This window comes from Magallana gigas, chromosome 1 (assembly GCF_963853765.1).
Source record: "Magallana gigas chromosome 1, xbMagGiga1.1, whole genome shotgun sequence".
NCBI lineage: Eukaryota > Metazoa > Mollusca > Bivalvia > Ostreida > Ostreidae > Magallana > Magallana gigas.
Genome location: NC_088853.1, coordinates 60758442 through 60774499, shown reverse-complemented (window position 1 = coordinate 60774499; position 16058 = coordinate 60758442). Strand labels below are relative to the sequence as shown.

The 16058-nt window shown below is 33.4% G+C and overlaps 1 long non-coding RNA gene across 1 annotated transcript; it reads right to left on the bottom strand.

Annotated features, from left to right (window-relative positions):
- Positions 1-2307: 2307 nt before the first annotated feature.
- Positions 2308-3085, bottom strand: LOC136274027 (uncharacterized). Its single transcript, XR_010712288.1, has 6 exons — positions 3034-3085; positions 2911-2922; positions 2760-2786; positions 2637-2666; positions 2507-2533; positions 2308-2349 (listed from the first exon to the last, which is right to left on the bottom strand). It is a non-coding gene; the product is annotated as an uncharacterized lncRNA (long non-coding RNA).
- Positions 3086-16058: the final 12973 nt, after the last annotated feature.

Below are 16058 nucleotides of genomic sequence, written 5' to 3'. Positions count from 1 at the left end.
TAAAGTATGTTTGTTTCCTATTATAAATTAATCGGTGAAAAAAATATCTCTCTCTCTCTCTTTCTCTCTCTCTCTCTCTCTCAGTTCATCCGGTTATTAAACAAAATAAAGATAATGAACCAAAAATGCATGATTTAATTTGTTAATTGGTTTAAAGTTTGTATTTTTTTTTCAATTTTCATTATTTCTAACTCTAGATCTGCTAGATACATGTTAAAGATGAAAAGACTCTCAACTGCCTTTGTTATATCGGGCAGGATATTACTGCTTTGTTTGTCTAGACATAGTTTTGTTCGTTTGTGTATATCTAATTAGAGTCTATTGTTTGTCCAACTTAAGAAAACCCCTGGAACTAACACAGAATATACAAGATATACACAGCAGTTGTGTCGTGTGCCCAGGTGCATGTTTGTGTAAATCTAATTAAAGTCTATTGTTTGTCCAACTTTAGAAAACCCCTGGAACTAACACAGAATATACAAGATATACACAACAGGTGTGTCGTGTGCCCAGGTGCACGTCATGGTTTCTAAAGGCGTTGAATCTTAGTATGTACGAGTATACGATAAGTCTAGTGAATAAAAGTTAATTTACATTTGTAATTCATTTTCAAAGTATTATTTCCTAGCTCTGGGTTTCAAAGATGTTACGTCTACAAATTAACGATACATGTATGTAAGAGTAAAATCTTGAGGCTAATTAATTAATGTACCGGTGATCATAAATAGGGGTTGATTATTTAAATATATGTATAAGGGTAAATATGTCAAATATACCCGGCCTGGCACATCATACAATTGTATGTACAAGTCATTTGCAATTGCCACATGCAGTAAATACGTCACCGGTAATTGGTAATTTTGTTTGTTATAGAATTGATAGTTTAAAAATCATGTACATGTACATACAATTACATGTAAATATTTAAACATATTGGAACGGCGCCGCGATCATGAAAACCGGGAAATTGCGGGAAATTGAACAAATACCCTAATAGTATCAATGCATTTAATAAAAGAAATGATTTCATTTTCTTTCTTACATTTTTATTTAATTTAATTTATAAATTAGATATAATTGATTGTTACAAACTGAATGGTATGTCAAAATCTTTTCAAGTAAACACATTCAATACAGTGATTCAATATCCACTGATATATAGGATATAAAAACGCTCATATATATGTAAGTTGCCGTGGCGCAGAGGATGTGTGGTGATGCTAGTAAGCTAAGGGTCCCGGGTTCAATTCTCGCCGTGGCCGGGTTTTTTTTGTGTTTTTTTTTTTCATTTTTCTTTCTAGAACAAAAACCGTTTTAATACCTTTTCTTTCATAAAGTTAATGCATTTTGTTGGAAATTAAGCACAATATTGAATTAATTTTTTTTTAATGGCTTAAAGGTGGCTTAAAGGTAGCTTAAAGGTGGCTTAAAGGTGGCTTAAAGAAGTTTGGACATTAAGGACCTATAAGTTGTCCTTAAAGGTGGCTTAAAGGTGGCTTAAAGATGGTCTTTAAGCTGCCTTTAAGCCATCTTTACGCTTTCTTTAAGCCACCTTTAAGCAATACTTATAGCTTAAAGGTAGCTTAAAGGTGGCTTAAAGATCGTCTTTAAGCTACCTTTAAACACCTTTAAGCTATCTTTAAGGAGGACTTAAAGATGGTCATTCATCCTGTGATTGCCATTCCACAGACCTCTAAATGACCATCTATGAATATTAAAAGTCCACACCATCAACTATGTGAGATATTAACAAAGCTTACATATACATGCACATGTACACAGTGACCTTGCATTATATCTTAATTCTATGTTGCGTGGCGATAAAAAATGATAGAGCACTTGCAAATCATGAAAATTATGGGAAAAAAGAATGGTCTACTTAAGCCATAAAAAATATATATGAAAATATATGCACGGTCTCCTTAAGCCTTATGAGAGAGTAACAAAATATTAAGGAGACCATTTTTGCTGTATTTTTTTAAGGACAAGATATATTGAAAAATTAAAACACATGTAAAGTTATTTGAATCTTGAAGACCTCTAAATGACTATTTGCAATAAAAAATATGCACATATAAAAATTTTGTATATTGTCTCCCTAAACTACATTTTAGGGTATGGTCTCCTCAATGCCTAAATCAGATTTATATATATATATATATATATATATATATATATATATATATATATATATATATATATATATATATATATATATATATATATATATATATATATATATTCATAATATGAATGCGTAAATTTTACGTCGCAAAAAAAAATTGTACTATAAATAAAATAACAGACCTGCTCCAGTTCATGAACTTCACAAACTCCTCAAAAGTGGAACTAAAAAATAAAGAAATTGAATAATAAGTAACAGAATAATACGTTAGCTTTGATTTATAAGTCATTGAACATATTCAGAATGGAGATCCGAACTTTTCATCGAATATTTTTTTAATTGTTGTTTTCTTATGATAAAAATAAAGATATTTTTACTTACTCGTCACTTATTGAGATAATTTCTCTTCTGAAATAAAACAAACAAAACATATCAGTACAAACAAATTAAAATATTACGCAGTAATGATTTTTTAAAAATGCAATAAAACGTAAATGTGTACGATACTAACGGGTTTCGCACAGGGGCGTTAGGCGGCTTTCTGGAAAAAAAAAACAATACAAAATATAACAACAAAACTTGATTGATTTAACTCTGTTGTAAGATCAGACTAAATCATGTTTGAGTTACTGACCCTATTCCCCTTGGTCTCTTGGGTGTGCTATAAATAAATAAATTTATATAAATAAAGCTATCTGTATGTATATTAAAGATAACAATTTTGGTGGATTTTAAAGATTCTTCTTTTGCTAATTTGTATCAACTACAAAGCAATATTAACTTACTTCAAAGGTGTACTCTAAGGTAATGTAAAAAAAAAAATCAATATTATTTTTAGGAGGGGATTATTGTGTAACAACAAATCTCATCAAGATAACCAAACTACGTTTAAAATAATGATTAAATACCTCGTTCGCCTCTCATTTTCTATTTGTTCAACACTAAAAAAAAAAAAAAAAAAAATATCAAATGCAACCAACCAGATGCGTGTAATTTCCAAAATCCATAAGAAAAGTCTGATACTCACGGGCACAGCGTGTTTTTTTCAGAAACTTTGTGATCCGGGTAAGATCCCGAATCACGTGGCGCATATCCTTACAGATGCATCGACTTGAGATAAAAAAAAAAATAATAACATTATTGTTTCACCCCCTTAAAACTATTTTTTGAAGGAATATCATTGGTGAATTTTTAAAAACCACCCTAAAATCTGCAAGAATAAACAAAAACAATAGAAACCGATTTTTTTTAGAAAAAGAGATTTTAACTTCTTATTGTCATAGGTGTGTCGATGTAACGCTATAACCCCTCCCCTTAACTTTAGAATAACGGAATGAAAAACATTTAAATTCTGTTCATTTACAGAAACGAAGATATTCTGTCTTTATATATTTTTTAAAATCATTACTGAATTGAAAGAAGGGTGGGGCCCTTAATTCATTGCATGCGCGGATCTAGAGAGTTTGCGGGGGGGGGGGGGGGTTCTTGTACATAGATTAATGTGTTAATTAACTTAATTCTTAATTCTGTATCTCTTTATAGAGGAAATAAAAGATGAATGAATGAATAGTAAAATTATCGCACATATGCCTTGGACCTCCTTACCCCTGGCAAACACAATTATCATTCGGACCCCCCCCCCCCCCCGAAAAATTTTCTGGATCCGTGCGTGCATTAACATTTTCATCCTAAAAGTTTAGGTACATACTACATACATACATTGTGTGTATACGAGGGGTTTATTTATTAATTTGACCAGATACTGTAAACTTTCGTGAATAAGTGTGACTACTTTCAACAATATATCATCACCTGAGAGTGGGATCAGGGTAACATGATATTACATCGTATAACCGTACGGGTGACACTATATAAATAGTGCCTGTTTGGGAGGGTAACAGTTGAAATTGACACCCCGAGAAAATCATTGTCAACCGACGCAAAGCGGAGGTTGACAATGGTTTTCGAGGGGTGTCAATTTCAACTGTTATCCTTCCAAACAGGCACTATTAATTTTGTTATACTGAATGTCTTAATTTTAAAGAAAACTTAACTGCTCTTACATAGGAATAACGTGTATTCTACAGCGAACCGTACGCGCATAATTTTCGCGCATGTAACAATTTTTAATGTTACCCATTGCTAAGTGCGTTGCCAGCGTTGAGGGTAATAGAACGGATTATGAACTGGGTCTAAACCAATCAGATTTCAGTATTTAACATGAAAGTATAACAAAATGAAATAGCACAATTATCTTTAACATTATTGTGTCAGTTCTAATCAATGAGACAATGATAGGCGTATATTATATCAAAGTCAAGTTGAAAAATTTCTGATCATTTTCATTCAATTCATACAGAAAGAGGATAAGTTTGTCAGATTTTGATTCTGCATATATATATATTTACAAATGCATTTCATTACAATCTTTATTTCTATGATCGGATGCAGATCAGCATTTGAATGCAATTTCTGTGACTGCACTCCATTTTCTGTGGAATGTAAGGGTGAAATTGTGTGTCCGCTGGATGCTCAATATGTTAAAGTACAGTGTGAAATAGAAAACAAATATATCCAGTGATATAATTCTACAATTAATGATCGCAGGACCCGGCTGCCGACCAGTTGAACACTATACACATTTCTGCTTTGAAAATAATATTAAAGAAATTTTTCTTCTGGATACTTCAAAAAAACCCTGTATTGTGCAGGTAAAAAAATATTTTCTTTCTATCACTTCTTCCTTCCTTTCAACTCCACGTTGCTAAACGCGGTTTATCACCTGTGTGAATAATTGTTCTTTCTATCCTTTTCTTTCTTTCTCAAAAATATGCGGTATCGTTGTATTGGAAAACTCCACCTCCTGTCACTCTTGACCAATCCTAGACCTGTAAACATACTGCTGACCATCAAGAAATTTGCACGCAGCCTTGACTTACGTAATATTCTCCTGACCATGTACAATTTACAAAAAAAATCAAGCATGCCCTGTCACTCTGTGGGAGAAGAGTTGATTTGTTCTGGTACATAATTGCATTATTTGTATTATTACTTATAATTATTGTATGCAAAGTATGGTTAGTTTCAAGTTTTAAAACTTATTTGTATTTTTATGTTAACGTACAGAGCCGGAAAAAATCTAACGGGGGGGGGGGGGGGGGGGCAGGCGGGAGCAAACCTACCCCCCTTCTATAATTGAAAAACATGTTAATGTATAATCAATCTTGTGTGAATGTTTACGGTTTTAATGCATTTTAGAGAATGGATTTGATTTTTTTTCTTCAGACCAAACAACGATCACAATGACTGACACGTCGTCTATGCGTGAGTTTTATATATAACTGTAATCATTTCTATCTTTTTGTTCTTCGTTTATTTTGTTTGTTAATTATTTAGTTTAACATGGGGGAGGAATTGCGTTGATCTCTTTTCTTGTTCGTTTTTATGTTGTTGTTGATTTTTTAAAATTATTATTATTATATCTTTAGATACCAGTCCTCCATCTATCAACGCAGCGGTAACAACTGACAGCAAGCGAACATCCGCCGGTGTTCTCATTGATACTCACACTCATCATACATTGTCCACTGTCACTCACACACAGGTCCAAAGTTCTTCTCGTGAGTAGTAAGGGGGGTAGTCTGAGGGCACTTTATGGTCACCCTTGAGAGGGCCGTCTGAGGGCACCACTGTTGAGGTCCGTCTGAGGGCACCACCAAGAGGGCCGTCTGAGGGCAACCCTTGAGAGGACCGGAGGGCACTACTGTTGAGGGCCGCCCACCGAGAGGGTCGTCTGAGGGCACCACTGTTGTGGGCCGTCTGAGGGCACCACTGTTGAGGGCCGTCTGAGGGCACCATCATTGTGGGCCGTCTGAGGGCGCCATGCTTAGTTATATTAAATCCGATTAACTCAAGTTTTCAGTTCACTCTCGAAATTCATAGGAAAAAACACCAGCTTTTCAACAGTCAGTCATACATAAGTTTTCAGTACAATCTCGAAATCCATAAAGGTAAAAAAACACCAGCTTTGTAACAGTAAGTCATACATAGTGATATATGGCTAATTTTTTTTTTGTCTCATAAATAAACCTAAACTATAATACTAATAAAAACATAGGTAATCACAGATTACAAAGCTCACCGAGACGAGTCATCACCCTTATGAGACTTCACCTTTATGAGACCACCTTTATCATATTAAATGAAAATCATACTTTATGATCTTGGATATTCATGGAGTCTGTTTTGACACAAAATCGTATATCATGTTAAAAAAATTGTATGATAATCATATGTTCATATGTTAATCAATACAATAATATAAAATTAAATATTGCATCCTATCATATTTACAACATATGTCATATAATACAATAAAATACCATAATAAACAATGATGAGATATGATATTGTAACGTATGATATGACATTGCATTGTGTTATACGTTATTGTATTTGATCACATAATACAATATCATAATATATAAAACAATATAGTATCATATTACAATATCATATTACATAATACATCATAACATTAAAACATATGATAAAATATTGTATAATATAGTATGATATTGTATGATACTGTATCATTTTTTATACATAATTTGATATTGTATCATATGATACAATATAATTTGATACAACATTGTATCATATCAAATGATACAATATTAAGTGATAAAGTAAAATATATTATATAATACAATATCATATTATACATATTGTATCATACGATACAATTATATATTTTACAATATCATACAATAAAATTTCATGTGATGTGATAATATATCATATTATAAACCAATATCATATTATACAATATCTAAGATACGGTATTATAAAATATTACAGTATCATATTATACAATTTCATGTGATATAATTCTATATTACAGAAGCTTATATCATATTATACAATATCGTATGATACAATATTATAGAATATACAATATTGTATCATAGGATACAATATTATATTTTGCATTATCTTATGTAATAGATTCATGTGATAAAATAATAAATTAATAATACAATATAATATTACACAATATTGTATCATAATATACAATACTATACATAACGATATCATGATACAATATCATATCATAAAATTTCAAAAAATTGATAAAATTTCATATGGTATCATAAAACTTTTTATAATATTACATATGATATTATATTGTACATATTAAACAATATTGTTTCATACCATACAATACTATATCATAAGAATCATGTTATATCATTTATCAGCAAACACATCTATCAATCGAGCAAGTTTGAGGGAGATAGGAGATTTCTTTAGCATCCTTGATAATGGAGATCATGCTCTGCATCTTAAGCAACCTCTTCGTTTCATTTATAATATAGTACAATAATACAATAGTATAATATCAACTATGCAAGCTATCAACTATAAAACATGTGACCTGTTCAATAAAAACTAAACCTCATCCAGCATCCGAAACCTATTGCTCAGATTCAGCATTCAAGCATGTCATGTACATCAGTATACAAAAGACGCATCTCCATGGAAGTCTGGTGAAGTTCTGACCAGTAATAACTAAGATATCTTCATCAGAGGGCACTAGCAATAAAAAACCTTAACCTGCTCCAGCATCAGCAACCTATGGCTCAGATTCAACATCCATGCCTGTTAGGTGCATCTGTATCATAAGACACACCATCCATTCAAGTTTGGTGAAGTTAGGGCCTGTAATAACTAACATATATTTTTTAGCATCCTTGATAATGGAGATCAAGCTCTGCCACTGAAGCTTCCCCTGTGATTCATTCATATTACAGTTTAATCAACTATGCAAGTTTGAAATAGTACTATTATCTATTAAACATGTGACCTGTTTCAAAAAAATTAACCATATCCAGCATCTGAAACCTATGGCTCAGACTCAGCATTCAAACCTGTCAGGTGCATCAGTATCATAAGACGCACCATCCATGGAAGTCTGGTGAAGTTAGGACAAGTAATAACTAAGATATAATCATCAGAGGGCACCTGTTAAAAAACTTTTACCAGCTCCAAAAACCTTAACCTCCTCCACCATCCGAAACCTATGGCTCAGATTCAGCATTCAAGCCTGTCTGGTGCATCAGTATCATAAGACGCACCATTCATAGAAGTCCGGTGAAGTTAGGACAAGTAGTAACTAAGATATAATCATCAGAGGGCACCTGCAACAAAAACTTTAACCAGCTCTAAAAACCTTAACCTCGTTCAGCATCTGTAACCTATAGCTCAGATTCAGCACCCAAGCCTGCCTGGTGTATCAGTATTATAAGACACACCATCCATGCAAGTTTGGTGAAGTACCACAGGGCGAGAAACCATCTTTAAGCAAGTCCTTAAAGGTGGCTTAAAGGTGACTTAAAGGAGCTTAAAGGCTATACAACCTTTAAGCCGCCTTTAAGTCACCTTTAAGCAAGTGCTTATAGGTCCTTAATGTCCAAACTTCTTTAAGCTACCTTTAAGCCACCTTTAAGCCACCTTTAAGCATCTTTAAGTGGCATTTACGCTCTCTTTACGCTGCCTTTACACTGTCTTTAAGTGGCCTTTAAGTCAATATTGATCAAGCTGAACAATAAAAACATATATTAAATGCAAAAGCTCTTTTATAGAGATGGGAGGGGGTCATCCGAGTGATAATATAATTTCCAAGGAAGGGGGGGGGTGTTCCAGGCGGTTTTAATCGTCGCTCCATTAAACACAGATCGCTATCATCAGCACCGCTCTGATGGACACAGATTGCCGTTATAAAATTCTTTATAATTTTGGGGGGGTTTCAAAATTATTGTAGGTATGAGCGCAGTCTCTGTATCTTAATATGTGCGTAAAACTAATTAAAGTATGTTTGTTTCCTATTATAAATTAATCGGTGAAAAAAATCTCTCTCTCTCTCTCTCTCTCTCTTTCTCTCTCTCTCTCTCTCTCTCTCAGTTCATCCGGTTATTAAACAAAATAAAGATAATGAACCAAAAATGCATGATTTAATTTGTTAATTGGTTTAAGGTTTGTATTTTTTTTTCAATTTTCATTATTTCTAACTCTAGATCTGCTAGATACATGTTAAAGATGAAAAGACTCTCAACTGCCTTTGTTATATCGGGCAGGATATTACTGCTTTGTTTGTCTAGACATAGTTTTGTTCGTTTGTGTATATCTAATTAGAGTCTATTGTTTGTCCAACTTAAGAAAACCCCTGGAACTAACACAGAATATACAAGATATACACAGCAGTTGTGTCGTGTGCCCAGGTGCATGTTTGTGTATATCTAATTAAAGTCTATTGTTTGTCCAACTTTAGAAAACCCCTGGAACTAACACAGAATATACAAGATATACACAACAGGTGTGTCGTGTGCCCAGGTGCACGTCAGGGTTTCTAAAGGCGTTGAATCTTAGTATGTACGAGTATACGATAAGTCTAGTGAATAAAAGTTAATTTACATTTGTAATTCATTTTCAAAGTATTATTTCCTAGCTCTGGGTTTCAAAGATGTTACGTCTACAAATTAACGATACATGTATGTAAGAGTAAAATCTTGAGGCTAATTAATTAATGTACCGGTGATCATAAATAGGGGTTGATTATTTAAATATATGTATAAGGGTAAATATGTCAAATATACCCGGCCTGGCACATCATACAATTGTATGTACAAGTCATTTGCAATTGCCACATGCAGTAAATACGTCACCGGTAATTGGTAATTTTGTTTGTTATAGAATTGATAGTTTAAAAATCATGTACATGTACATACAATTACATGTAAATATTTAAACATATTGGAACGGCGCCGCGATCATGAAAACCGGGAAATTGCGGGAAATTGAACAAATACCCTAATAGTATCAATGCATTTAATAAAAGAAATGATTTCATTTTCTTTCTTACATTTTTATTTAATTTAATTTATAAATTAGATATAATTGATTGTTACAAACTGAATGGTTTGTCAAAATCTTTTCAAGTAAACACATTCAATACAGTGATTCAATATCCACTGATATATAGGATATAAAAACGCTCATATATATGTAAGTTGCCGTGGCGCAGAGGATGTGTGGTGATGCTAGTAAGCTAAGGGTCCCGGGTTCAATTCTCGCCGTGGCCGGTTTTTTTTTTTGTTTTTTTTTTTCATTTTTCTTTCTAGAACAAAAACCGTTTTAATACCTTTTCTTTCATAAAGTTAATACATTTTGTTGGAAATTAAGCACAATATTGAATTAATTTTTTTTTAATGGCTTAAAGGTGGCTTAAAGGTAGCTTAAAGGTGGCTTAAAGGTGGCTTAAAGAAGTTTGGACATTAAGGACCTATAAGTTGTCCTTAAAGGTGGCTTAAAGGTGGCTTAAAGATGGTCTTTAAGCTGCCTTTAAGCCATCTTTACGCTTTCTTTAAGCCACCTTTAAGCAATACTTATAGCTTAAAGGTAGCTTAAAGGTGGCTTAAAGATCGTCTTTAAGCTACCTTTAAACACCTTTAAGCTATCTTTAAGGAGGACTTAAAGATGGTCATTCATCCTGTGTACGGACCAGAAGTAACTTAGATATTGCTATCAAAGGGCACCTGCAACAAAAACTTTAACCTGCTCCAAAAACCTTAACTTCCTCCAGCATCCGAAACCTATAGCTCAGATTCAGCACTCAAGCCTGTCGGGTGCATCAGTATCATAAGACACACCATCCATGCAAGTTTGGTGAAGTACGGACCTGCAGTAACTTAGATATTGCTATCAAAGGGCACTTGCAACAAAAACTTTAACCTGGATTAACAACCTTAACTTCCTCCAGCATCTGAAATTTAGGACTCAGATTCAGCATCCAAGTCTTTCAAGTCCATAAGTAGGTCCAGATGCATCACCCATGCAAGTTTGGTGAAGATAGGACAAGTTATAGCTTAGATACAGGACCTGCAACAAAAACTTTAACCAGGTCCGGACGCCGACACCGACGCCGACGCCGAAGGTGTAGCATAAGCTCCCCCCTGACTTCGTCTCGGTGAGCTAAAAAAGATAAAAAAAAAAGTTGTTGATCAAAAACATTTATTTGACAATATCAATAATTGAATACACGTGACAAGATCGTTAATTTATTACACATGACAATATCAATAATTCAATATACATGATTTTATAACATACGATGTATCTTTAATAAGTTTTATGTACAAAAAAATATTTAGTTTATATAAATATATATTCACTCAACAAAGCACAAAAAGGGGGGGGATTAGAAAGTAACTTATAAAAATACTAAAAGCTTTACACATGTATACAAACTCAAACATATATATATATATATATATATCGATGATATTTATCCAAAACAAATGTTTATATTGAAAACAGTTACTTCTTACAAGTACTTTAATACTGTTTGCTTTTAAAGCTTTTGATGAAATTTTGTCATAAAGTTTTCAATATAATTTACCAACATTGATGTCTGGAGCAAGTCCACGCAGACACCGTCAGCAAGTTCATTGATAGCATTTAACTCCTCTTTAAGAGGATATTGGGATGTTTCCCTCCAAAACCCAGGTGTTAGAATAGGTGAGAGCCCAGATGTTGATGTCTGGGTCTCTCCAGGTGTCGATAAAGAGATGGGCTGGGTTTGTGCATGAAACTCCCGGTGCATCATAGATCTCGATGATGATGATGATGTGATGATGATGATAGGTTTACTCTTGTCACCGGTTGTAGCGGAGAAGTGGGGCATTCCAATGATGCGAGGCTATATTCCGGTAGCTAAGGACCCGGTGAAGCGGGGCTGCATTCCGGTAAAACGGGAATGTATTTCAGAGAAGCCGGGCTGTATTCCGGTGAAACGGGGATGTATTTCGGTGAAGCGGGGCTGTATTCCGGTGAAACGGGGATGTATTTCGGTGAAGCTGGGCTGTAATCCGGTGAAACGAGGATGTATATTGGTGAAGCGCGACTGTATTTCGGTGAAGCGGGACTGTATTGGTTAGGTAGCTGAAAGGTTTCCCTGGTGCACATCCGCCGCTCCAGCTTCCTGTGCTTCTCTGGGTTTTCCTCTCTGTAACAAAAGAAATAAAATTGCATATTTAAAATCAAACTTTAAATATAAAATATAGAAAAATGATAAAAATATGGTACATAATTGATTTACTCAAGACACTGATTAAAAGTCTAAACGAGTACATTTCCATATAAATTCTATACCTGAATGTTTTCAGAACTGGGGCTTCCTCTGTTTCTTCTTGAGTGAATTTCGCTCTTTTCTTTTCAATTGTTCTATGGAAATTGATACAAAAAATAATTTTACAATTCAGATATTTTAATTTAACATGATAGACAGTGTTTTAATGAAAATTCATAGTTTTGGAATTAAATTGGTAAATTGCTTTCATTTGTGAAACTCTTTGAAAGAAAAATACTCAATTCATCACATTTTTATTAAGATAAAAAAAGTTTTTTATTACACACTTCTTATCGGAATAAAAGAAGATGCAATTATTTTGATTAATTACGACATAAAAATGTATTCCTCCTGTGAAGAATCAAAAAATCTTCTGCGTCCTCAATTTTCCTCTTTTTGGAGGGTGAGGGATTTGGTTCTTCGCCATGTACGTCCTTGGGAGAATTTCTTGATTAAAGAAAAATATATAAAAACTTGAAGAACTCTATTAATTTTTCTGTATTTGTTAACTTTATCTATGGCGCTTAAATAAGAAATAAAAATTATAAAAAAAAAAATGTCAAAAAGTCAGAACTTACCCTGGATTAAAGATCACCGAAAAGTTGTGACCCAGCTCTACCCATTCCTTCTCAAAGTCTCGAAACTCTCTTCCAGGTGAAAATGTAATGGTGTTTTCACTCTTCGTGTTATCCCTGAAAAGACAGTGATCCAAGAAAGATAACTAGGATTATTTTTTGATTGATCAATCTCTACCCAGAGTTATCTACTTAACTAATTTGTCGATTTACAAGGTGAAGTGCGAGACTTGGTAGAGAATGTTTCTTTAATTTGAAATAACGTCGGCATAGGTTGCACCATGTTTTCAAAAATTTGTGTCCAATGAATATTCATTTAAAAGAATATCGTCGCTCATTTTGTTGACATGTAGATAATTTTAAAAAAATGATAAAGACTTACATAACGTTGAAAAATTCTTCTGCCATTTGTAACAGTAGAGTCCCTTTTCACTCTGGTTTACTTTACATTTATCTGTTTTATTTATACTGATTTTTTAAGGGGCGATATGTGCAGCGTTTGGAGTCTTTCAATTGTTTCTATGTAAATTAAAAATTGTCTCATTTAAATTCAGCGCGCACGCTATAATTGTGCGCGCAATTTCTATGATTATGCGCGCGTTTTTTTGTTTTTTTTTTCTGTACGTGGTGTAGTAAGAAATCGTATATGCCATAATTATTCAATACATAATATATTATATTATATTTTATTACCTATCAATTATATTATCCTAAATATGAAAAAAGAAATATCCTATATACGTATTCCACTTAATCAAATTAATTAAAATTGCATGGTTCTTTATTTCCCACCTCATTCACAAAAATGACCAAATCCGTGTAAGAATTACTTATTTGTTTAATCGACATTTTTTTATTAATTTGCTACTATGTGGTGATAATACTTTTCCTTTGCAAACTAATATATTTAAACGTGTTTACTGCTGTACACAGATTTATAGATGAAACTTTGTAGATGCCATATAAGTTACTGAACAAGTAATCTCTATCGTTTATTAACAAACATGACATTATGTACTTAATTTTTGCAAGTTATATTGTTTGATATCTAGCATGACGTTTTGTAATATAAATCTTTAGGAGATCTAGAGGGACATTAATTCCAAATTCTTTTGATTTCATCAATAAAATATGTTTAAAAATAAACACAATCAAATTAAAATTTTTATTTCATTTTCGAAAAAAAACCTGTCGCGCGCATTACGACCATGCGCGCGTTTTCTACATCTTATGTGTTTCTATGCTAAAATGCTATAAGAATAACATCTACATAAAGTTTAATGGTCATAGCCGGACTTGATATCCGAAGAATGGTTTTTTAAAGTTCAATCACCTTTAAGAGCATCTTTTAGAAACTATCGCGCGCACGATGATGACCATGCGCGCTTTTTCTACATCTTAGACTTTGATCAAAATTATTGATCTCCGAAGCCAGGTTTTTAAAGTTCAATCACCTTTTAGAACATCTGTTAGAAACTTTCGTGCACACTTTGTTTGTATGCTAAAATTCTATTATTATTATTATTATTAGACCTGGTTTATTGTTTTAAATTCATTCATTAAAGTTGAAAATGCCATGACACCACTTGATTTTCGAAACGAGGTTTTGTTTGTTTGTTTGTTTGTTTGTTTTTGTAAAGTTCAATCACCTTTTAGAAAAGTACCAGCTGCACGAGGACCGCACCTTTTCTGTAATCGTTTGTTTGTTTGTTTTAAAGTTCAATCACATTTAAGAAAAGTACCATGCAGGTGTATGAGGACTGCGCGCGTTTTTTTTCTTATCATTCGTGTGTGTTGCCATGTTAATATTATATAAATAAACTGTGTTTAATTTTCCCTTTAAAATGACGATATCTTAGCTATATTATATAAACCTGCTCGTCATTTTTACACCATTTACATGTCGCGCCTCATCCATGTAGTCATTCACAACAGATCATCGAAGTGAGTTTAACTAAATTAATTTAGTCATATCTTGTAACTAGTACTGATGTATTTTCAATGAAGTACTAAATCCATTCAAAAGCGAGCCACTATAGACAATATTAGTAGATCATGTACACTTTCGATGTGCGATGGCATGGGTGTACACACGTCACATATAACACTCATCACATTAAAAAAAAAATCAATCGTCACTAGACCCCAATATCTGTCATCATTTTGATTCTATGAAGGTTTACGGTATACAACACATAGAGAGAGAGAGAGAGAGAGAGAGAGAGAGAGAGAGAGAGAGAGAGAGAGAGAGAGAGAGAGATTTGTACTATGTCATCATTTTTTAAAATAAATAAAACAATAACGGCTTGCATTTTGCACTGTTTTTTTTTAAAATATCTGTCATCATTTTAATTAAAACTATGTGGGTTGGAATTGTGCACTATACCCTACATCCAATGATATTCGAATTTACCAAGTCATGTGACAGAGATTCTGCACGTGCGGCGGTAACTATTACCGGGCACTAGATAGTGGTCACACCATCATGGTGGACATTTTCAAAAAACCGATTTTGTGGTGTCTAACCATCTGGTGTTTATTCATTCAAATCGATGCTTTATTTCCGCATTGTGCAATATGCATGTCTAACAACGGGGTGGCGGACTGCACTGGAACACGAAAACCATGTGTGTGGGTGTTTACCCCGAGCGCTGTAATTCGGGCGTTTTTCGTACAATCCTGTAGACAGAAAATATACCCCCAGGATCTTGAGAGTCGGACAAGGAGGTTTGGAACGCCATGCTATGGTAAGTTTATTCATTATTTTAATTTGCAAAGGGGGATTGAGCCTCGATGGCGTCTAAGTCTGTCCGTGGACCTCCTATCGAGACCTCATCTAGAAATAGATTGGCTTACGTGCAAAAAAACTCGGGCGATTATGCATATATTTTTAAAAAGAAAAAAAAACCCGAATTATCGATATCGTAATATTCTTATTCTGAAAGTTGAAACGTTGTACGAGTTGTCTAAACTTCTTCCGGTAATATAGCGAAAGTAGAGAACCATGAAAACGTTGTATGAGTTATCTAAACTTTTACTTCCGGTAATATTCTTTTAAATGAATATTTATTGGACACAAATTTTTGAAAACACGGTGCAACCTATGCCGACGTTATTTCAAATTAAAGAAACATTCTCTACCAAGTCTCGCACTTCACCTTGTAAAACGACA